The sequence below is a fragment of the Bison bison genome, unplaced genomic scaffold (genome assembly GCF_000754665.1).
Source record: "Bison bison bison isolate TAMUID 2011002044 unplaced genomic scaffold, Bison_UMD1.0 scf7180017864349, whole genome shotgun sequence".
Taxonomy (NCBI): domain Eukaryota; kingdom Metazoa; phylum Chordata; class Mammalia; order Artiodactyla; family Bovidae; genus Bison; species Bison bison.
The window spans coordinates 4302521-4327041 of record NW_011494921.1 but is presented as its reverse complement, the minus strand read 5'-3'; the positions used below and the strand labels follow the sequence as shown (position 1 = coordinate 4327041).

Below are 24521 nucleotides of genomic sequence, written 5' to 3'. Positions count from 1 at the left end.
ACCCTGCCAGGGGGCCCAGGCCGGCTCCCGCCGCCAGCGCGGGCAGGGGGAGCAGACACACACGTAGATGGCTCTTTGTTGGGGGGCTCGTGGTCAGCCACCAAGCCAGGGAGCACACACTTGACACAACACGTACACAAAGATCTGAGCCAGGTTGTGGGAGGTAAGTGCGGGAAGGAGCAAGGCGCGGGCCGCAGGGCTCCGCGGTGGGCTTGGGGCGGAGGCGAGGGGTGGGTCCGAGGGGCTCTGGGGTGCTGGAGAGGTGAGCCTCTCCAAGGCTGTGCGCTCGCGTGGGGTGATGGGGACGGCGGGGGGACACTCGAGGACCCTCCCCTCCTCCCCAGGACCCGAAGTGGGGCAGCCAGCCCCAGCGAGATACCCCCCTCTGCTGCTGATTTTCAGGGACTTGTTGGCAACTCAGCGAGGGTTGCCATAGCTTTTTTATGTAGGGTGACCAGAACCGGCTGAAACTGGTTTGAGGCAGATCAGCTCCTGAACACAATGCAGTCCCTGAGCTACTACAGTGGGATAGCAGCTTCCTCCCTTCATGGCAGCCAAAAGCCGAGGCGCTTGCAGGAAGGGACCGTCCCAACACACTATGTGAATGCACACTTAGACAGCACACAGCACGGGTACGTGACTAACGGAGCCCTAGAAGATTCTGTGTAGAGAAGATGGGGGAAAAATGTGCAGGTTTGCAAGCTTGAGATGACTTGGGCTTTTCCTGCCTTTTTCTTTTGCTTAAGGGATGGACAAGGAGCTGAGATTTATGGCCCTTCCTAAAGACAAAAAATGTGCCTTGGTAGGGTGGGGACACTGGGTTTCTACAGTTCTCTTCTCTCTCTCTTGCTCTGTGTTTTTAACAAAACCAAACCCAAACGAACTGATGGATTTGTAATGGTAGTTTGTTTGTTGCTGGAGAATGCTACTTTGCATGCTTTTCTTCTCTTGCAGGGTATGTTCCGTTTTGTGCTTTTTGTTTTAGAAGCTACTAAAGGGTGTTGGGGATACGTCTGGCTGGTATGAAGGCCAAAAGGTAACACTATTGTTCTAGGAAATGAGCATAAATGCATTCCAGTGATGCTGCAAGCCATACATGCTGTCTTTTTTTCCTTGTAGGCCTGTTGACTGGGGCTGCCTTTAACCCTTTCATATTTGCAGAGAATGCAACCGTGTGACAGTAACTGAACACTGGTCCAAAGTCTTTCCAAAAGGTCAAGGTTCACAAGGTGAGAAACGATATTCTGAGCATGAATTTAAGTATTTATTTGAAGCTCCGTTCAGACACAGACTGACAGTGGCTTGGGACCCTGGAGATAATACTGGGTGGAGAGTGGAGAAGAAATACTCATAACGTTAGCCAAGTTTAATGGGATTAGAGGGACTTTTATGAGGTTGTTGCTATCAGGGTGAAATCAGAATGACTTCATTAAATCGCATGTGGCTGGTCATTTAGAAGAGGCAGGCCTGAAAAGAAGCAAGTTGGAGAGAATGGTAGGCGTCAGGGCCTTATGGAGAATGTACTGTTTTACATAAGACTGAAGCAGTACACGAGTAGCTTTTTCTCCCCGATGATTACAGAAAAGAGGACTTTGCCAAAAATCCAGGCGACCTGGCCACCTTTTAGGGATTTGAGGAGTCTGAAGGTAGATTTGCCTTTTGTTCATTCATCACCTTTCTCTTTACCTCGCTCTGTGTGTTAACCTGAAAGGCTTTTCACTCCGAGTCGAGTGGTGGAATGGCTTTTATTGATCTGGGGGGCTGTGAATGGTGAGTTTGTCAGTGGATTATTTGTGGCATACATTTTAATGTGGAATACTTAACCTGGTGCCAGGAGGAGGCTGGGTAGTATGGCTTCCTCTGTGCAAAGATGCTTGTTAACTCAAAGCTTTACAGCAGTGGATGGCAGACAATGTCCAGTGCCTTACAAGATGATAGTTTGATTTCAGCTGGTATTTTTATGCATCCTCCAAAACCAAGAGGTTTTTGAGGAGGAGAGAGAAGCAGGCAGTAATGACTGGTGGCAAAGTAAGGAACAAAGGCAGTGAGAGCTTACAGGAGAACATGAAGCATTTCGCTTTGGGGTTCCTTGTGAAAAGGACTGCAACTTCCCCAGACAGGAAGCCAACGGCACCAGAATCCAACCCAAGATGATCTCAGCTATGGATAGAGGAGTTCTGGCTTCTGGTTTGGTCGAAGTACAGTCAAAGGGAGCCCATGGAAGGCACATTGGAAAACAACTGTCTCCCCTACTTTGTAGAGGGTATTTTGTTCCTTTTTGCATTTAGTAGAGTGGTCTTTTCAGAAATGCCGAGGGTCTTAGGAGAGGTTGTGTGCTGGCGGTTGGTGGGCAGAGTCTCTGCAGTGCAGGGTGTCAAGTATGCAAGGGTTTTATTGTTGAATTTTTTTCTCATGATTTCAGAGCATCCAGCGTGTGATGAAGCTGAGAAACAACAGCACATGGTTAGCTCAGAGTGCTTGCTGTGGGATTCAATAGAGATAAATGTAATCTCGGGCTGATAGACCAGTAAATAGCTTATGCGATGGAACAAAATTCTTTACAAATCGCTGTGTGAAAATTGGTTTTCAGTTCTACATTTTTGCCTGCCAGAGGTTCTGTGTCTGAATGTGGCCGAAATCTGCTTGCAAAGCAGATCCCAGTCCACGTTGCATGATACGCTGTTCCTGCTTTTCGGGTGCCAGCTAAAACTCAGATGGCTAATATGATAGCCCTTAATTAGCTTAATACAATAAGCTGTTTTTTAAATAATTGAGTCCTTCACTCCTGTCTTTAGAAAGTCAGTGATTTTTATTTAACGCTGACAACTGACCCCCTGCTGCGATGGATCCTTGAAAAGGATGTTTTAAAAAGCCCTTTTCGTAAGGCGTGGCCTGTCCCAGAATGTTCTGGTTTACTCTCTGTGGTTTTTAGCTTTGTTACTCTCCACCCCTCCCCCCTGACCCTGGCCCCTGCAAAGGCTCCTGGAAAATACCAAGTGTTTTGTACAAAGGCCTGTCTTTCCGGCTGCAGAGGGCCGTTGCAGGTCGGAGAGCTGGTTCTCCAGGGTTGCAATCAGGAGCTCATCTCGGCCTGAGGTTTGTCTCAGGTGGCAATATCGGGCAGGGCTCTGAGCCTGTCACAGGCCCGGGACTCCCGGGAGGAGAACCAGAGTTTCCTGGGCTCTGGACGGTGAGCGTGGAGAAGCCAGAGCGTCCCCTTTCCCAGAAGGAGCCAGGCGGGGCCGGCCCACGCCCCGCTGTCCCTGTCACCACGCAGGCCGCACACCTGGGCCCCAGACCGCCCCGCGGGGTTGCCTGCGGGGGTCTCCCAGGGCCCCGGGCCAGCCCCGTCCCTTCAGGGAGGCATGTGTGCGTCTGGCTGGGTGGGGTGGGTCCACTGGAAAGAAAGTGTCACTGGGTGGTAAACCTTGGCTTGTTCTTGTTGTTGGCCTCTTGGAGTCACTTTTTTCCACCTTGAAGAGTGTGGGGTCCGGGGTTTCTAGAACTCTCAGCCTCCTGCTTTCGGAGAACTCGTGTTCTGTGTTTTTGCTCTCTCTTCTCGCAAGAAGATTCCCCCGCCCCCCTCCCGCCTTGACTCCTTTTTAAAGGAAGGAGGAAGGCTGGGGCTGACATGTGGATGGAATTTTCTGCGGATACCTTCCAGGGGATGAGTTACAACGGGAGGATTTGTTCGGGGAGACCCCCGGCCTTCCGCCTTGTTTCTCCCCTTGAAATGCGTTCCTGGGCTCCGCTGGGGGGCGTTGCGTTTGAGTGACCTTTCCCATATTCTTGGTGGGACTCCATTTAGCTGTTCGCAGCTGGAGCCGAAATTGCCAGCGCAGGGGCTGCAGGAAGATCTGGGGGACGATTTGGGGTTGGTTTCCCCCCCTATTCCCTTAACATCTCTTCCTCATCGGGGCACTACAGTAGCAACACAATAATAACAAACACAGCTGGTTAAGGGGAAGGAAATCTGTGGCCCCACTGACCCTCCCAGGCGAGAATACTGGAGTGGGCTGCCATTATCTTGCTCCGGAATCTTCCTGACCCAGGGATCGAACCCTCATCTCCTGCGCTGGCTGGCAAGTGCTTTACCACTTAGCCACCAGGGGAGCCCCAAGGAAATCCATACCTTTGTGTTAATTACGCAGGCATTACCCCAAGGGATATTGTGGGTATGGGTTCCAGACCACCGCAATAGGTTCCAGACCATGGCAATGAAGCAAGTTGCTGGAATTATTTTGGTTTCTTGGTATATATAAAAGTTATGTTTACACTGTAGTCTATTAAGTGTGCAATAGCATTATGTCTAGAAACACTATATCAAAAATACTTTACTGTTGCAGAAAATGTTAGCCATCATCTGATAATACACAAAGCTTCGATATTTTCAAAAGCCTGGTATCTGTGAAGGGCAATGAAGCCAAGCACAGTCAGAGGAGGTATGCCTGTGTTTGGTGTATGATCTCTAAGTATGTCATGGTTAAGTAATTAACCTTTTCTTTACGTACAGTAAAACTGACTCCTCGGTGTGCGGTCTCACGGGCTTTGACAAGTGCCTAGCGCCATGTCTGCCCCACCGTTACCTACAGGGACTCGTTCAATCTCCTGAAACTTTCCCACCTGCTGTCGCTTTGTGGCCAGACTCTCCTCTCCATTCCCACCCCCCTGGCAGCCACCAGTTTGTTCTGACCTTATGTTGGTCTTTTCCAGAATGCCATGCAAATAGCTTCCTTCACTTACAAACTGCATTTGAAGGGCCATCCACATTGTTTTGAGTATCCACACTTGGTTCTTCTTTTATTGCCGACTTGTGTAGACCTCTATATGGATGTACCGTGGTTTGTTTGTCTGTTCTTCCGTTGAAAGACACGAGGGTTGTTTGCAGTTGGTTGTTTTTTTTTTTTTGTAATCCTCTTCCCAGAATAAAGTGGCTGTAAAAATCTGCATAGGGGTTTTTGTCTGAACGTAAGTTTTTATGTCTGTTTGGTACAGACTGAGGAGTGGGATGGCTGGGTCATGGTGAGTAAGTAAGAATTCAAAGTTAGGATGAAAGTAAATTCAGCTGGTCGTAGTTCACAAAAAGATCTAGCGTTGTCAGCTGCAGTTAAGACTTTCCAAGTACCGTTTTCGTAGCAAATGCTATCCGAAGACACATGAGAGATGTTCATGATAATAGACCACTCACTAACGGGATGACAGGCTTTATAACCCAGAACGAATCGGAATTAGCCAAAAGTGGAAACAAGAACCTGCACGTGGTAAAGCAGCCTTTATCTCCCTCGGCAGTTACTCCTGATCTCTTCAGAACCATTTGGCAGTTTAATTTTTGCGTTTGTCTTCAGGTTCCATAAAACACCAGCCAGTGACAGGATTGAAATTTTGGAAAGGGGTACGAAATCTTAGCTGCGTCAAGAACTTATATCGTTAATGATAATTTGATTTCTTGAGTTTCAAATTATTGGCGTTATTTTAGTATTTGAAGTTATTTTTCAGCTTTTATGTCTTTTAAAGAGGTGAAAATGTGTCAGTAATCTCAAAGCCATGAAGTAAGGAGATTTTGGAAGCATATTTTTTTTTTTTTTAGCGGATAAAATAGCATTCGCGATCAGGAAGAACAAGTGGACTGAGGTCCTAGTGATGAACAACAAGGGAAGGGAGCCTGAGACGTGGGGATCAGCATTAATTTGGGGGTTATTTCATCCATGGGGCAGATGCAGCGTGTTTCCTAAGCCCCGGACGTTGTGCTAGGCACTGCGAGGACCGAGGGCAAAGGCATCCAGAGAGGAAAGGCTAGTGGGAAGTAGCGCACGGATGCTATGATAGGAATGCGAATGGGCCACCAAGTGCCAGGTTTAGAGGGAGGAGCCCTGGACGAGGTGGCTTCTGAGCCGAAAAAGCCAGTAAAAATATGTCAGGGAGGCAGCGACCCGGAGGGCGAGCAGAGAGCCCGAGGGACTGTGTGTGGGAAGGCCCTGGCTGGGGGAGCGGGCGGGCAGGCGGGCAGAGGGCGAGAAGTGGGCAGTAGCTGGGCTTCCGAAGGCCGTCCTGCACCGTCCGCTCCAGGGTGCGCTTCCCTGTGGAGGCAGAGGGGCAGAGAAGAGACTGTTTATGATAGAGGACCCAGGGCAGCCCCGTGAGTGTGGAATGGAGGCTCTTCGGCGTCCAGTGGGGGCCCCACGGCAGCCATCCAGGAGAGGGGAGGAGGGCTCCATCCAAGGCATTGCCATGGCGATGGAGTGGTAGGTGGTGACCGCGTCAGGGGGCCTGTGCGTGCATGTGTGTGTGTGTGTGTGTGTGTGTGTGCGTGCGCTGGTCTCCAGTTAGATATGAGGCCTGATAGAGGGGGAGAATGCCTGTGTGTGTGTGTGTGTGTGTGTGTGTGTGTGTGGGAGGCGAGGAGGATGCTCTCTGAAGTTACTTGTCAGAGGTTACTTCTGGCTCTGAGATTCTGAATTCAGGAGGCAGGAAAAGACTGCGGAGGTGGAGCTGCTGGTAGAATGAGTTCAGGTTTGGGTTATGTTGCCCATGGGGTGTCCTTTGCCTTCCAGGTCGTGTGAGCTGGGGGTCTAGATTGGGAGCAGTTACTACAGAACAGAGCTGATAGAGGAAAAATAGGAGAAGGTGTCAGTTTGGGTTGCCAGAAGATAATGATTTGTACAGTAAAAAGTAAAATGCATCAATGAAGGGGAGGCAGGGGCTGAAGAACTTAAAGATGTGTGCTTCTGAAAGTCGGAGGGCAGACCGTGACGTCAGCAGCCTAACACCTGCAGGCAGCACTGTCTGTCGCGGTGGCCTTTCCATAGGTTTAAGACCGAAACGTTGAGGCGAGCTAAACGCTGTTGCCCCCCACCCCCGCCATAGTGCAGGTCAGGAGACTCAGGCAGAGATCCTGGCCAAGGTCCGCCCGCTCAGAAACGGGCTGCAGGCGGAACTGGAAGCCTGCTTCTCATCCTTGGGCTCTTCTGCCTCGTCGAGGGACGAGCAGGATCGGGGGACCAGGGGAAGTCATGGAAGGTGCTCAGGGTTGGGAAGGCCTGTTAGGGACAGGGAAGGGGAGCAGGTGTCGTGGAGAAGTTGGAGGCACAGTTCAGGGCCTTTGCCATTAGCCGGGTTTTCCTGACTTCAGTCATCACGATGAGAGAGGAGTCTGTGTCTACCCCAGAGATGCACGGTGCTAGAATTGCATGCCGGGAAGACACAAGCGTTTCCTTTACTGGGCACTGGGGTGAGGAACAGATTGGGAGAAGGAACAGGAGGTGTTTTTGTTTTATTTATTCTTCGAAAAGGATAAGAAAGCGTAAATTGAAAGTGGTGTCGAGAAAAATCTTTTGTCCTCGCACATAAGCACGATTTAAGGAATTCTTTGAATGCTCATCCATGGACAGGAAGTTCTCAGTTTGGCCTGTTTGAGGTTGAGGGGAAGAGCAAATTCTCCTTAATCTAAATCTGGAGGCTGAAATAAGTAGTGTTTTTAGACAAAACCAGCGTGGCCTTCTTAGCCGTCCCCAGGACTCCCCGCCAGGTGTCCTCTGGTTGACGGTCATGAGGGCCCCCGAATGCAGGTCTGTTCTCAGTCAGGTATTACCCCGTAATTAGAGATTCTGAGCGTCCTAAAGGATTCATAGAGACCCAGAGGTGAAGTCAAGGTGGTGTAGTTTTTGAGTGTCTTCTCAAGGCAGCCTTGCCTTTCGGGAACCAAATTCCTGCTGGCTCATGCGGTCTAGTAATGGGCGGTGATTTTGGTCATTTTCTTCTGCGAGGAACAGATTCTTTCTGGGTATCTGAACAGTAAGAGTTTTTCAAAGACTTCCAGGTTAGAAAAGTCACAGCTCTGTGTTAAAAATAAACAACTACATAGCCGGAAATGCATTAAACACTTATAGTTATCTCTTCATTTTCCGCAGTGAGCCCAAACTGGGGTGGAGGTGGGGTTCAGCAGGTAGTTAATAGCACGTCTGAAACCAGAACCCACTGCCCTACAGACTTCTAGCCCAAGGCTGTTGCCATCAGTATTTCTTTCTGCAATCCAAAATTAGTTGTCTGGGTTTTGATGGTATAGAAGCCAGCTTTTACTTACAGTCCTTATATCATGTGAACCTTAAAGCCTTATTTACTGAAATGAAGCCCTCACACAGGTACCTGTTGATAAGCTGGTCCTTCACGGTTTTGCTGATACATCAAGAGTTGGGAGGTAGTTGAGGTCTCCCTCTTGAGACTTGATTATGCCTGTGTGTCTGCTAAATCATTTCAGCTGTGTCCGGCTCTTTGCGACTGCATGGACTGTAGCCCGCCAGGCTCGTCTGTCCACGGGATTCTCCAGGCCAGAATGCTGGAGTGAGTTGCCACGCCCTCCTCCAGGGGATCTTCCTGACCCAGGGATCGAACCCGTGTCGCTTAATATCTCCTGCGCTGGCAGGCGGGTTTGTTACCCCTAGCGCCTCCTGGGAAGGCCCCCTCAGCGAGTTAACTTAAAATTCGAAACCATTCTTTTCTTGAGGGTTGTTCAGAAGATGAAGTGCACATGAAGTGCCTAGCAGAGTGCCTGGTGCTCCGTGAGTTCTCCCTAGAATCTTAGCTGTCCTGTATTCCCGAGCTGCCTGTTTTAGGGCAAGGACCGCGTCCCTGACATCTCTTTTCTGTCTTGGTGGTGTTTCTGCTGTTCAGTCTTTTACCTCCTTTATCGGTAGTGATTTCTGTTTTGAGGTGTGGGCCATGAAGGCGCACACAGCGTTTCCTGCCTGGTCTGTAGGTTTTGAGTTGCAGCTGCCCTTTATCTGATGAAAAGCGAGGGACACCTCGGCAAGAGTCCTTGTTCTTCTTACTTGGCCATGCTTAACATTTATAGCTGGAAAATCTTGAACGAATTTTGTAGTTAAAGTCTTAACACTTCAACTGTCTTTGTTCCCAAGTAAATTCAGCCCAGTCAGCGAGGGCCTAGCATCTGGGTTGTCTGTCTGTTGGTGTGCTTTTCATCAACCAGAGTTTCAGAGCAAACAAAAGTTGATCGTGAAGCTGTGGCCGGATAGCTCAGGCCTCTGTTCCGTCCGTGTCCCCAGCCCTTTGCTGCCCATGTTTGCTTGGCAGTGACCAGATAGTCATGTCTTACACACTGGACCTTGGAGAGGATGGAAGATGGAGGCGAGCAGGGGTCCCGGGACCTCGCTGTCTAGAATGGCCCTGTCCCGTTGGCTGGCCCCTACCACATACGGCTTCTGAGCGCTTGCTGTGTGGCCAGTCCTGTTTTGGGGGCTTCCCTGGTGACTAAGTTGGTAAAGAATCTGCCTGCCATGGAGGAGACCGGGGTTCAATCCCTGGGTCAGGAAGATCCCCTGGAGAAGGAAATGGCAACCCACTCCAGTCTTCTTGCCTGGAAAATCCCATGGACAGAGGAGCCTGGCGGACTACAGTCCATGGGGTTGCAAGAGTCGGACACGACTTAGGGACTAAACCACCACCAGTCCTAATTGAGATGGGCTGCAAGCATAAAATATACACAGGGTTTTGAAGACTTAGATAGCAAAGAGGAATGTAAAATGTCTCACTAATAGCTTTTTAATATAGACTTTATGTTGAAAGAATATTTTGGTTGAATAAAACGTATTACTAAAACTTATTTCACACTATTCCCCCCGCCCCCCAGCCCTTTTCTTTTAAAAACAGAGGGACTTCCCTGGCAGTGCAGTGGTTTAAGATTAGGAGTTTCCACTGCAGGGGGTGTGGGCTTGATCCCTCATGGGGGAGCTAGGATCCCGCATGCCGAGTGGCAAGTAAATAAAAAAAGTGCAAAAAAAAAAAAAAAAAAATAGGAAACTTGCCCCTGTATATGTGGTTTTCATTCTGTTTCTGTCTGAGAGTGCTGGTCTGGATTGTTGGACGGACGACCAAGTTTACCAGTGAAGCTTCCCTGGTGCCCCGCAGTGTTCGTGCTTACTGATGTTGAGTCCTTCTTTCGGTTGAGAAGATAGGGTGAGAACTACGATAGGGTCTCCTTGTTAGAGAAACTCTTTCTTCCCTGGTTTGGGCTCCCTTTCTCTCCCAGATATCCTAATCCATCTCCAGATTGCAGGATTTAGACAACCTTGCCACACTGGTGTCTGATGGGGAACGGAAAGGAAATCCACTGCAAGTTTGCTGTGTGCTGGAGGCTTTATACTGACTGTCCCCCGAAAGGTATAATTAACATCCCCGGTGAGCCTTACAGACGTTAAGAGACTGACGGAGGAGGGTAGCGCTGAGTGAGAGGTGGACCCGGACTTGGAGCAGGTCCGGCTCGCTCTGTGTCTCTTCCCTGCCTTTCCCCACCCGCTGCTGCGGTCCTGTGCTCCCTCCTGGGTGCCCTTATCATCCAGGTAGGACCAGTGGCATACAGATCGCCCCGGGAATCTTGTTAAAATGCAGATAATGATTCACTAGGGCTGGTATGGGCCCGGGATCCTGTATTTCTGACCAGCTCCCAGGTGATGGTGGTCTGCTGGTCCTTGGACTGCATGGAGTAGTAGCAGGGGTCTGTAGTGTGCCCCTGGTTTCAGATCCTCTGTCTCTGCTCCGAGTCATCTGATGCTCCAAGCCTTGCCCGACTGCGGGAACTCACTGTCGCTTTGCATGTGATGCCAGTGAGGGCATTTGGGGTCAGCCCTCATTGTTGGGTCATGGATGCCCAGCCTGGCATGAGCACTGGTTTCTGGGTATGCAGGATCTGCCTGGATACTCAGTGTATTCTTGTTCCCACATAATCTGTGTTACTGAAGCTTTACTACCTTGATCCCTTGACTGATGAGACAGAGAGAGCTTTACTATCAGAATGCGATCCGGGAGATCCATGGCAGGGGTACCTGTTTGGAGTCACTGTGATGAACAGTGTCAGCAAGTCAACATGTGAGAGTAACCACAGGGCTTCCCTGGGGGCTCAGTGCTAAAGAAGCCTCCTGCCAGTGCAGGTTCCAGCCCTGGGTCTGGAAGATCCCCTGGAGCAGGAAGTGGCAACCCACTGCAGCATTCCTGCCTGGGAAATCCCATGGACGGTGGAGCCTGGTGGGCTACAGTCCATGGGGTCGCAAACAGTTGGATACAACTGAGTGACTAAGTAGCAGCCATAGACAGGAATAACTGCCATGTTTGGTTCAGAGACTTGGGATCTGATGGGAGGGGAGGACTCAGAACTGTTAGCGGCCGCTGTTTTTGCCTCCATGCCTGACAGGGAGTCGGGTGACTTGTGACTTTCCCTTAGAATGGGAGCCCTAATGAGCCTCCTCACAGGGTGGTGGTGAAGAATGGCTAATCAACACCACCTGCTTGTCTAGTGCACACGAAGGCACACACTCTGGAGGCCTTGGATCCAGATGTCTTGGGGAAGCTCAATCCCAGGCCTGAGCCAAAGGAGAAATTGAGTTCCAGTAAGGAATTTGGTGAATTACGTGTGTGAACTGTAAGAGACCACAGAACTGTAGTTGGCATGTTTAAAAATTTGGAAATGGATTAAGTTAGTTGTAAGGATAAAATGGTGTCTGTTACATGAGATTCCTGGGTATCCCTGATAGCTCAGTTGGTAAAGAAACTGCCTGCATTGTGGGAGACCTGGGTTTGATCCCTGGGTTGGGAAGATCCCTTGGAGAAGGGAAAGGTTACCCACTCCAGTATTCTGGCCTGGAGAATTCCATGGACTCTATAGTCGATGGGGTCGCAAAGAGTCGGATATGACTGAGTGACTTCCACTGCCACATGAGACACCAAGAAAGCCTGCCATTGCACAGAAGCTCTGGTTGAGTTTTCGATCTTACCGGACATTGGGAGTCTGAGAGTGCTACGGCACGTGAATCTAGCACGTTGCATCCGGTTTATTACTTGTTGGTTAAATCTGTCAGCTCCCGGTTTTGTGCTGAATCCCTGTCTGGGGTGGGGAGAGTGTGTGTCATGGTGCATCAGCTGTGGCCTCACATTGCTGTGAGGGGAGCAGGGACACGACTGGGCATTCAGGGTGGGCTTGGTGTGGGGCCTGTGCTGGAGAAAAGGGTTGGAACCACAGGTGTTAATCTGAGCTGGGGATGAGTTCAGGATATGTAGTGGGGTGGTAAGTCAGAGGTCATCCTGGAGCCTGCCAAGAGTCAGGGTCAAAGACTAGCTGGGCAGAGAGAACATCAGACGGCAACGCACATTTGACTGGTCCCCCGTCCAGTGAGTGGCTAGAACCAGCAGAGCGTGGCACATAGACCGATGGGTGTGTGAGAGGGCAGGAGGGGCTTCCCGGGGGTACAGTGGTTAAGAATCCACTTTCCAATGCAGGGGGCGTAGGTCCACTCCCCGGTCAGGGAAGACCTAGAGTCCCACATACCTCCTTGCTGCTAAGTCGCTTCAGTTGTGTCCGACTCTGTGTGACCCCACAGATGGCAGCCCACCAGGCTCCCCGTCCCTGGGATTCTCCAGGCAAGAACACAGGAGTGGGTTGCCATTGGGTGCAGCCAAATATTTTTTCAGAAAGTAAAACAGTACAGGGCTGCAGGACCTGGGAGACATGCAGGCTCTCTGTGCTCATGGGAGCGCCCTTTGGATGAGCTTTGCCGTGATTCATTATCGTCAGAAAATAGCTTACCTGTAAGCGAACTGAATTTGTGTCCTAAAGGTTTTGACACTATTATTTTCTGATACACTCACTTGGCTTCTAAAGGTAGAGAGAGGAGGAAACAAAGAAACATTGTGAGGAAGTAGAGGTTCCAATAAAGATAAACTTTGGGTGAAATTTTGAAAAAAATAGAGGGATGACGTTTTACAGAAAGGGAGAGAAGACCCAAGGTAGGAGATCCAAGGTAGGGCTTGGCTGGGGAAGGAAGTCCATGCCGAGGACTCGGGGAAGCGTCTTCAGGCGGGGACAGAGTTTGAGGCAGGAAGTGACTCAACCCGAGTTGGGAGGAAGACAGCTGACGGGTGAGTCGGTCACTTTGGGAAAGGATGTCTCGAGCCACTTTGGATTTCTGAGTCGTTCGGACTCGCAGCAGCACTGACAAGCCAGCGCCTTCGCCCGCGCCAGGCCCGGGGCGCTCCTCGCCCCCCGAGGGAGCGGACGTGCGAAGCCTAGCGGCCGGCGTCGGGGCTGCGTTCACATCCGGGTCTTCTGGACCTGACGGCCGTGGCCTCACGCGCTTCAGCTTAGCAGCCAAGGTGTAGGAGCTCTTGAGGGTGGAGATTCAATCTGCATTTTCTGTTTACTCAAAGGTCACGAAAACAGTACGTTTAGCTATCAGTGTTTGCTCCATAATCGCACAGCGCCTGTTGTGAAGACTGGCCGGAGGGCCGCGGGAGGTGGCCGGGCCAGCGTCAGGGGCTCCCCGGGGCGCGTCGCTGCGTGTCCGCGGGTGCTCATGGGTTCGGGTGTGTGTGTGTGAGAGAGAGGTGTGTGTGTGAGAGGTGAGTGTGTGTGTGTGTGAGGTGAGTGTGTGTGTGTGTGTCTGAGGGTGCTCATAGGTAGGGGTGTGTGTCTGTGAGAGAGGTGTGTGTGTGAGGTGTGTGTGTGTGTGTGAGATGAGCGTGTATGTGTGTGTCTGAGGGTGCTCATAGGTAGGGGTGTGTGTCTGTGAGAGAGGTGTGTGTATGAGGTGTGTGTGTGTGTGTGTGAGGTGAGTGTGTGTGTGTGAGAGTGCTTCATGGGTAAAGGTGTGTGTGCGTGAGGTGAGAGAGAGGGATATGTGTGTGTGTGTGTGTGAGAGAGGTGTGTGTGTGTATGTGTGTGAGGTGAGTGTGTGTGTGTGAGGGTGCTCCTAGGTAGGCATGTGTGTGTGTGAGAGGTGTGTGTGTGTCTGAGGGTGCTCATAGGGGGTTGTGTGTGTCTGAGGTGTGTGTGTGTTTGAGGGTGCTCATAGGGGTGCGTGTGTGTGTGTCTGAGGGTGCTCCTAGGTAGAGGGGTGTATGTGTGTGTGTCTGTGTGAGGTGAGTGTGTGAACATTTCAGGTCCCTCATGCATGTCTGTCCATTTGACAAAATGCGAGTCTGGTTCGGCTGTCTAGCGTTAATTTGGGGAAAGCTGAAACACATAGTTTAGCACTTGAGTAGTAATACTGATTAGGCTTGGCGGGTTTTGATTTAGATGACTCATAGCTTTTTTAAGAGCAATTCTTTTCCTGCTGATCTTGGTCAGTAGGTGCCGTTGGCCTCTGTTGGTGTTTCAGATTTAGCTGTCCCTTCTTTGGTTACACTCTGCCTTGGTTTCAGGTCGTTGAGGATGGGAAGTTTCTGCTCTGCCTCTGTTGTGCTGCCTAGAAGACCTTGCTGGGCTGCTTTTCTGCAGGAGGGCAGTTAAGTGAAGGATGCTCATTATTAAATCACGTGTGTGCATGCCAAGTCGGTCAGTCGTGTTTAACTCTGTGTAACCCCCATGGACTGTAGCCCACCAGGCTTCGCTGTGCATGGGATTCTCCAGGCAAGAATACTGCAGTGGGTTGCCATGCCCTTCTCCAGGGGATCATGCCAGTCCAGGGATCGAACCTATCGTTTGATCCATCAGGAAAGCTCCAGAAGTGTAACTGACCTCTTGCAACTGCAAGATTTGATTAAACTTTGTTTTAAATAAGCCCCAGAGATGTCTCACTCTGAAAGTGTCCAGCATCCAATAAGCTTGGGCAATGCTTCCAGCTTGGACATTGTATCCCCATGATGAAGTTTCACCCTAGAAATTCACATCAGCACTTAAAAGTTCAGAGAAGCCTTGGGAGAAGAAGGATGTGTGTGTATGTGTTTAATCCAGCACTTCCCAAATCCCTACACTGTAGAATCCCCGCTTTCCCCTATTTGGTGGAAAATTGTGTAACAGGAGCATTCCTGTGTGACCATTATTCCAAGCTCTTGATTGTCTGGTGAAATTAGTGCAAATTCAGGGGGACCTCGTGAGAAATACTGAGAGCTTCCTCTCCTTATACTGTAACCTAGTGTTGGACAGCGTGATACTCTTCATTCTCCTCGTGTGTGTGTTCTCTGGTTTTTCTCTACTCCAGGAAGAGAACTTTTAAGTGAGTTTACTTTTAAAAGTCAGTAGACATGTTGTGAACGATCACCCTGGGGGATGCTCTTAGTCATGTCTTATAGATGAAAGCCCTACATTTCAGAAATCTAAAACTGCCTCAGGTGAGTTTGGTGTCCAGCGAGACAAGGCAGTGCTCATTTTGGAATTCTGGACCAGCTGTGATCAGCCCGTGGGCAGCCCTTGGTCTGCAGGCTTCCTCAGGTGGTGGGGGAGGAAGGCGCAGGGCGCTGGAGGGGCCGCCCCTCCCTAGGCTGGGGGGCGCCCAGGGGAGCGGGCTCACGGGTTTGTCTCTTTGCATTTTGTTTGTTTGGCTCCGCCAGGTCCTAGCCGTGGCACACAGGGTCTTCAGGCTTCACTGCAGCATGTGGGAGCTGGTTCCCTGACCAGGGGTCAGCCCAGGCCGCCTGCACTGCAAGCATCAGCCACCGGCCAACCAGGGGGTCCCCAGCCGCTTTATTGTGATTTTAGGGGGGTTAGGTCCTGGTGGGAGAACAGGTAACAAGGGGAAAGTCCGTTCCCGGAGAGCAGGGCTTTTCGGCCTCAGCACTAGTGAGCTTAAGGGCCGGGCCGTGCTTCGCTGGGGGCTGTCCCTTGCGGAATAGGATGCTTAGCGTCTCTGGCCGCTTACTTCCTACCCTGCTGAATGCCAGGAGCACCCCTCACCGCACTTGAGGTTGTGCCAGCCAGAAATGTCTCTGGACATTGCTAAATTTCTGTAGCCATGGAGGAGGAGCAAAATCACTCCCTTTGAGAACCACCAACTCACAACCTTGTTGCGAGGACAATGCTTTGAAACTTGGGTTGTAAAGATTCCGAAAGAAAGATTTCTAGCACGTGTGGCTGGACTGTAACTTCCCAGAAAAGAGCGAGGTTCTGTCAGCTCCCAGCGCTCACCTTCCTGTTTTCTGAGGCTGTGATTCTCAAAAATCTTTGCCAATAGTTTTAAGTTTAGTATTTGAAAAAGTTTCTGGTTAAAATGAATACAAAACAGCAAAAAGCAAAGTGGCTGGTTTGATGGGGGCATTTCAGGGGCAAACTTGGATTTTTGTACAAAAATCTAGAAGGTTTATTCAGGTGACAAAGGAAACGTGCTTTGAGGTTCTCCTGTCTGTAGTCAAAGTATCACGTCTGATGTAGAAAATCTATACTTTGCTTCAAGGTGGAATTATAGAGATGTTACTGAAAAGTGTGGCATTTATAAAATGCCAAATGAATGCTTTGAAAGCCTTCGTGAGTTTTTCTCTTAAACGGGGATCCTTTGGTTTTAGACATGGGTATGTACGTGATTTCTTAGTTTTGAAATACTGAAATCCACCAAACTTGAATATTTTATATCCAACTAATAGCAAAGAAATTTAGGCTTTTTTTCCCCCTTGCTTTCTCATCATTGAAGCTCTTTGAATAACTCACTCCGAGCAGAGGCTGTAATGAGTTTTCCTGAAGTTTATTAAGGGTGACAGATTTAGCCCAGACCCTTTTAGTATTTTTATAAACTCATTGACATATTAGTGAACTGCTGGCACAGGGGCCTTGTAGTTAAAAGAATGTGGTGCACCCGGTGGGAAACAGAGCTCTTGCCAGAGGACCTTTGACAGAATTGCCAAGGCTGGTGATGCTGACTTCCCTTGAGTTCATAGGAAATTTAAACTTTCATCTACTTCCCCGTAGATAGGTGATCTTGAAAGTGCTTAGGTGGATGAACTTTGAAAAAACTGTGTCCGTACCTTCTATCCCCTGCCCTTTCTGCATTCATGTGTCAAGATGTTTAGTGTGAGTCCTAAGCCTTTCTGTGAATTTTCCCTATCTATAAATTTTACATATTTATGTATAAATGTATAAAATGCAGTATGCTTGTTTTACATATCATGTAAAATGCAATAGGCTTATTTTTTTCTTTTTAGTTTTAATGTAGTTTATATATTGTTTTAGGACCCGATTTCCCCCTCCATTAAAAACAGCGTGCTGTCAACAGTGTGAATATACTTCACACTATTTTTAAGAAAGTTTGATTTATTTATGGCTGCGCTGGGTCTTTATTCCTGCACGTAGTCTTTCTCTAGTTGCAGAGAGCGCGCTTCTGCTTTCGTTGGCTTTTGTTGCAGAGTCCGGGCTCTGCGGTGAGTGAGGGAGGGCTTAGTGACTGTGGCTCGAGGACTTAGTTGCCCTGTGACAGTGGGATCTTCCCAGACCAGGTATTGAACCAGTGTCTTCTGCATTGAAGACGGATTCTTAACCACTGGACCCCCAGAGAAGCACTACTGAACACTTTTCAGCTGTACATGTCAAAATGTCTAAGGTGTTAGACTTCACATTATGTGTGTGTTGCTGCTGTTAAGTCGCTTCAGTCGTGTCTGAGTCTGTGCAACCCCATAGACGGCAGCCCACCAGGCTCCCTCGCCCCTGGGATTCTCCAGGCAAGAACACTGGAGTGGGTTGCCATTTCCTTCTCCAGTGCATGAAAGTGAAAAGTGAAAGTGAAGTCGCTCAGTCGTGTCTGACTCTTCAGGACCGCATGGACTGCAGCCCACCAGGCTCCTCCGTCCATGGGATTTTCTCACCGCAATTAAAAAGAGGTACCACAATTGATATGATCGTTTTCCTGCTGATGGACGTTTCCATGTTTTCCAGTGTTTCGCTATATTTACAAATATCTCTGCCCCAGACATTTTCATGCAGATGCTTCTCACTTGGGAAGATTTATTCCTTTGGTTTAAAACCTTGTGCCTGTGCCTTGAAATCAGTGACTTGTCTTCCAGGTATTGCAACTAGGATTCTTGCCCGTTTTTTCCTTGGGAGTAACTAAGGAAAGAGCAGGTTTTTCCTCTGGACTTTAAAAAATTTCTTGGTTTGTGAGAATGCTGTTGGAGAGAATCTCATGGTGCGTAATCTTCTTAGCAGAAGGTTTTCTTTGATTCAATTTTGGGGGTGTCCAGGCAAGCACTTGCCCTGAGTGCCTGTTTACTTTGCACCAGATAGCTGTAAAGATGGTCAGCCTGGGAGATGACCTGGTGCCCAGAGGCATTCCTGGAGGAGAAACGAAGGCCAGGCCTCAGAAAGACCAGATGACCGACTTCTGATAAGCGGGTTTGGTCAGCCGGTTAGGCGGCTTACTCCTGCGCACCGTGGTCTGGGCAGACCTGAGCTGGCTCTTCTGAACCAGCACTTGGTATCTGGTCAGCCCTGACTTCTGCCTTCAGGTTTTTCCCCGGAGAGCCATCATTTTGAAATGCTAACCCGAAGCAGCCCTACCCTTTAAATTTGCATTCTGCTTTCTAAAGAAAAACACGGGGGCAGGTATTTTTGGAAGCTTTGTATATTCAGTAAGTAGATATTCCCACCCTTCAAGAACCTTATTAGCACTCACGGCAAGTCAGCACAGTTCTATTTTTGACTCTCAAGCAAGGGAAAGAAAACATCGGTCATGTGGATTGACGGGAGTTGCTTAATTTGGGTACAGTCTGCGGCAGGTTCAGTCACGGGGAGTCCCAGCACCCTCCCCGACACAAAGTCTCCCTCGCTGTGTGTCCAGGAGGTGAGCTGGTGCCAAAGAGGGACGTGGACTGGTCCCCCCTGTCCCCTCCCCCCCGGCGCTCAGCCAAGCCCACGAGGCTCTGCAGGGCCCCAGGCCCGAGCATGCAGCAGCCTCGGCCCCGGGGACGTGCCGGTCGTGGGGAGACTGTCCATTCCCAGATCCCAGGACCACGCGGAGCCAGGGTGAGCGGTGGTTCCTCCCACTTCCTGAGGAAGTGACCGAGGGCCCTGGTGAAGGCTGCTTTCTCCAGGAGTCCCCCCGGGAGAAGGGACAGGACATGCAAATTGGCCATCCTCTGAGGGAGCAGAGGCTTTGAAAGGAAAGGAGCCCTCCGTGGTCGACCTTTTTGTCCATTTCCTTTGATCTTCTCATGCTTCGCTTTCAGAAATTATTTCCTAACTACTCTGCCCTTCTGGTTGCCTTTCTGTGGATGTCCTGTCCCCGGCTAAACAGAACACGGCGAGAGGCAGACCCTGACTTCCACAGAGGGTTTTCAGGGCTGAGGCTCTGAGTGATGAGCATTTTAAAGGAATATAGTCGCTTGAATAATAAAAACACCGTCTTCATAGGCTATTTAATTTTCTCCAGGCAGACCCAGGATAAAATTCCTGGGGACTCATTAATAAAGGAAGATGTGGAAAATGAGGGCCTTTTGGGCCATTTTAGCAAACTGCAAATGAAGTCAAATATTGAATCAGTTGACTCCTTTGAAAGGAAAGAACCACTTGTAATGTATCCTGTCATGGCTTAATATCACTTACTTTCTAATTTTGTGTATATGAAATAGAATATCTTCATCTTGAGTTTTTTTCCTTTTTCGACGGTTATCTGATTCAGACTCTTCTCTCCTCTCTTCGTCTTTAGCCTGTTGCGAACCGTATTTGCTTTCCTTGATGTTTGCTTCCTTCTTCCCAAGCACTTAGACGGCACTTAGAGCTGAAAGCTGTGAATGGAGGCGGAGGTGGATCAACTCCTGGGTTCCCTGTGTCTAGGCCAGTGTCTTGTAGAAAGAAGGGTTGCCCGTCAGGGTGGACCTTCCATCCAGCAAGCTGTGTCTTTCTTTTCCCTTTTCTCCATATTGCTTTTATTTTCATACCTGTTTTTTAATTTTTTCTATAAAATACAGTGATTGAGAACAACATCTCATGAACCTGCACGTTTAACCTGAAAGAGCCTTTCTGCAGACTGGGGTGGGCGCTGCAGGAGGGCAACTCCCAGCCCTCCTCAGTGCTGTGCAGTTGTCAGAGCTCATCCGGACGGTCCTGTGCCTCGGGCTTCCACATTCTTCCCTGCGATTTTTCACCACAGGAGTGGTTATTACCTCTTTTTAAGGACTTCTAGTTATTTATTTTTTTTTGACCTTTAACTGTACCTGTTAATCTGCTTGCTAAAATCTCCAGGACTCTGAATTAACATAGAGGAATTCGTCTCTCCCTCTCCTTGTCTCTTTTGAGAACTTTAACATGTCCTTCGTACTTTAAAGTGTACTCTAAATATTCCTGCCAGCCCCCGTCCTGACTGTGTTCGTGCACACGTCCTGTTCCCTCGCTCTGCGTCTGTTTCTCGGTTCAGCCCTTTTTTTCTCCTCCTCCTCTTTCCTCCTTTTTCCTGGGACCTCTCCTTCCTCATAGGTAAACAGCTCCTTTTCTTTTTAGAGGGACCTGGGACCTCTGTACTTAACGGATATTTTAAAAATCACCAGATAAAACGGGATTCTGCTTTATAAGTGGGGTTTTAAAGTTCTCTTACAGTTTGATTTTGGTCTATGTTTTGCATACGTCTTTAAGACTTTTTATTTAAAATATGAATTTGTCTATACCAAGTCTGACTAAAGGTACCTTAGGAAGTTGACCAGCTGCCTCATTCTGTCTTTGTGACCAGCCCTTTTTATTGTTCACCATACCATCTTCTGTCTCATGCCGGCATGATAGGATTTTAAGTGCCAGCCTGTACCAGCTTGCCCTCTCTCCTGAGGCTCGGTGAACTCCTTGGTTCCTACTTTCCTGGTTTTGGGAAAAGGAGTTGACTCCTTGGAGATTTCCTTCAGGCTAAGATCCTTTAGGAAAGTGAAAGTAAAAGATTACTAAAATATCAGGCACATGCCTAAATATGGGTGCTTATCCCTGGATCGGGCAGATCCCCTGGAGATGGGCATGGCAACCCACTCCAGTATTCTTGCCTGGAGAATCCCACAGACAGAGGAGCCTTGCGGGCTACAGTTCATGGGGTCGCAAAGAGTGGAACATGACTGAGCTTAATGAGTAAACTATCCGTAGGCAAGCCTAGGTTACCATGAAGTCAAGGGTAGTCTCCTGATGGATGGAATGACAAAAATTGTTCTTTGAGACATGGTGAACTTAAGGATTATGATTTAAGAGCATGAGTAGATTATTTTAATGTCTCTATCTCCCTTATCTTTTACTTTCTCACATGAGTTAAAAATATTATCTGTAGAATTTTAAAGCAAATGGGTGAAACTCAGCACTGTATATCTTAAAGGTTATTTTTTGAAGTGTTCTTATTTTGGCAAGAATTCTTGAAGAAAGGTTTCTTTTGCAGTTCCTTGCTTTGGCAAAGTCTTTTTGGAATAGATCAAAGTCTATATTTAACAGGGTACCCCTGAACAGATGTATGCATAGAATTAGCATGGACGTATGTCTGTGACATGAAGGAAACATGTATAGACATGGGGAGATGTCTGATACGTTGTCGAATGTAAAAAAAAAAAATGTGTATTTTGTTAAAATTATATATGTGTATTTATATATTTATGGTTATGTATGCATTTAGAAGTCTGTATCTCAAATGTTATTAGTGATCCAGTGGGTCTCCTGGAGACTTTTACTTTCACTTGCTTATACTTTTTTCTTTTAATGAGTATCAGCATATACTACTCTGATAAGAAAAATGTTTTAAAACCCCAGGAAAGAAAGAGAGGCATTTTAAGTAAACGGCAGCCTATTGGATGAATAAAGCTCTTTGAAAGATGCTACCTGAGCATTCTAGTTAAGAGTGATTCTAACGGAGCTGTAATGATGTTCACATAGAGATTGTGAACCTAAGAGGTTGTGTTGGCTGGAGGGTCTCTGAGTTGGGGGTAAAGAGACAGGAAGTAGGGTGCTATTTGTGTGTGTGTTAGTCGGTCAGTTGTGTCCGACTCGGTGACCCCGTGGACTGTAGCCCGCCGGGCTCCTCTGTCCATGGGATTCTCCGGGCAAGAACACTGGAGTGGGTTGCCACGCCCTCTTCCAAGGGATCTTCCTGACCCAGGGGTTGAACCCAGGTCTCCTGCATTGCAGGCGGATTCTTTACTGTCTGAGCCCCCAGGGAAGCCCTCAGATGCTGTTTCTGCAGCAGAAGTCACGCAGAGGGACTCAAGGTTCTGCTGCTGCTGGATGAAATGATGGGGTTCTTGCCCTATCGTCTCTGTAGTGTTCATTACATAGAAAGTCTTAAGGAATGCTTGTCAGTAAACTGAGAGCAAATGGGTTATTCTCGGCTATTGAATCAGCAATTTCTGATTCTGTACTTCAAAGGAAAAAAAAAAAAGAATAATTAGAAATTTCTCGTTACTCTTAGACATCAGTGCTTCTTTTCCCACTGTGGAGTAAGCTAACAGCTTTCAGAAACCAAGGAATTAGGAAGCTGTATACATTTTTCCACATACATTCCTTTTTACATATGTATACACGTATACATCTTATACATGGACCGAAGCACGTGGGACTCACGTGTCAGAACTGCTTGCAGACCCAGCTGGCCTGTGAAGTGGTGGTTTCTGTTGAAGGGGCTTGGCCTGTGGTCTCCTGCGTGGAGGGAAGGCAGAGAGGGCAGTGACTGTGTGGGGCGGAACGGTGGCACCGTCTCCGCGGGACCGTGGGTCAGCTGCGAAAGGCTGCGGAACGCCCTCATCCTTCGGGAAAGCCATCAGAACGTTGATGGGATTTGCTGTGGCTCCGTCCTTGTCCTGCGTTTATGGGCCACGGTGGTACGATAGGAGATCCATTTCCTCTGGCTCCAGATTCAGGCCGCTTGGAGGAGGAGGAGGTGGTCAGGGCCCTCCGCTGCCTTGCCTGTACCTTGTAATGGGTCCCCATCCTCTTCTTGCTCTCTCTCCAGCATTGTCTTCTCTCTGTCGGTGCTTCTTGCAAAGAAGCATAAATACGTGATCTTTTTCATTGTGGAAAGCCTTCTGTTCAGGAAGTGCTTAAACAATAAGATAAATGAAAATAATATTCTCATTCATCAAATCCCATAAACCATGGCTCGTGCTGGGTATTAATTTGTGGGGCTTTGAGACTGCTGACCTCCTTGCTCTTCCCAAAGGAGTTAGTTACTCATTTTCCTCTCCTGCAGTTTGGATCCGCCCTTGACGTACTGCGTTGTCAGGCACTTCTTGACACGTCACGATCAGAACTAGCCTATCGATATTTTTCTAGATATTTTGGCAGTTTTATATAGGTTAATGTTGTGGTCCCACCTGGAATATTTTAGACGTTAACGTACATTAAAGTTTGGGTGGAGGAAGTTTTGGAATCAGAAGGAGGTGCGTTGCGGGACTTGGAGAAGACAGTGTCCCACGAGAAAGGCCAAGAGAAATGGTACCCGGATTTTCTTCTTCTTGTCTAACATCCCTGTGGCTTGGGACCCAATGAGCAGAGGCTCTAACTGGGCTCTTCTGCTTAAATTGCCACAAAATTTTGACCCAGGTTAGCTTGTCACTCTTGGATTGTCAGACAGAGTATGCCAGTCACCGCTGGCATAGAGTCGACACAGAGTAGGTGTCTTCTGGATGCCTGGCTGTTTCTGCTTTGTGTGTGTGTGTGGGGGTTCTGCTTGTTGCCTGCAAGCGAATAGACTCATTTCTTTAACCTGGTATTTCCCAGAAGGTGGGGCTTCCCTGGTGGCTCAGACGGTAAAGAATCCGCCTGCAATGCAGGATTCCTGGGTTGCATCCCTGGATGGGGAAGGTCCCTTGGAGAAGGGAATGACAACCCACTCCAGTATTCTTGCCTGGAGAATTCCATGGGCAGAGGAACCTGGCAGGCTGCAGTCCATGGAGTTGCAAAGCATCAGACACAGCTGAACGACTAACACTTTAATTTCGTCCCAGAAGGCAAGGAGCAACGCCAAGGTGTTCTTCAGGGAGAAAAGGGTCCGGAGGTCAGGTGGGGCAGGTAAACATGTCACACACCAGCCCTTCTTGGTGACTGAGAATGCATGTCACTCTGCTAAAAGATCTCAAAGGAGGTAGGAATGAAGATTCAGGGATGTTTTGTGGTAAAGAAACCACTTTAAGCTTCATTTAACCATTGGACTCTAGACTCTTCCTTCCCTCCTAGTGTCTGTAAGGAGAACACATTTTGGGCATCAGTGATGTTGGGGCTGCCTCTGACCAGCTCAACAGCTCGTCGGGGGTGCCTCTTCTCAACACCCTCCCTCTCCCTCCAGCCAGGGACGTCATGTCAGTACCAGGAATTGTACCATGGTCAGATCAGATCAGATCAGATCAGTCGCTCAGTCGTGTCCGACTCTTTGCGACCCCATGAACCGCAGCACGCCAGGCCTTCCTGTCCGTCACCAACTCCCGGAGTTCACTCAGACTCATGTCCATCGAATCAATGATGCCATCCAGCCATCTCATCCTCTGTTGTCCCCTTCTCCTCTTGCCCCCAATCCCTCCCAGCATCAGAGTCTTTTTCCAATGAGTCAACTCTTCGCATGAGGTGGCCAAAGTACTGGAGTTTCAGCTTTAGTGTCATTTCTTCCAAAGAAAGCCCAGGGCTGATCTCCTTCAAAATGGACTGATTGGATCTCCTTGCAGTCCAAGGGACTCTCAAGAGTCTTCTCCAACACCACAGTTCAAAAGCATCAATTCTTCGGCACTCAGCCTTCTTCACAGTCCAACTCTCACATCCATACTTGACCACAGGAAAAACCATAGCCTTGACTAGACGAACATTTGTTGGCAAAGTAATG

At 48.8% G+C, this 24521-nt stretch overlaps 1 protein-coding gene across 1 annotated transcript in view; it reads left to right on the top strand.

The window, feature by feature from the left end:
- The window catches only part of ZNF532 (zinc finger protein 532), a 112338-nt gene that overhangs the window by 1591 nt on the left and 86226 nt on the right, over window positions 1–24521 (top strand). The gene's annotated exons all lie outside the window — the stretch shown is intronic.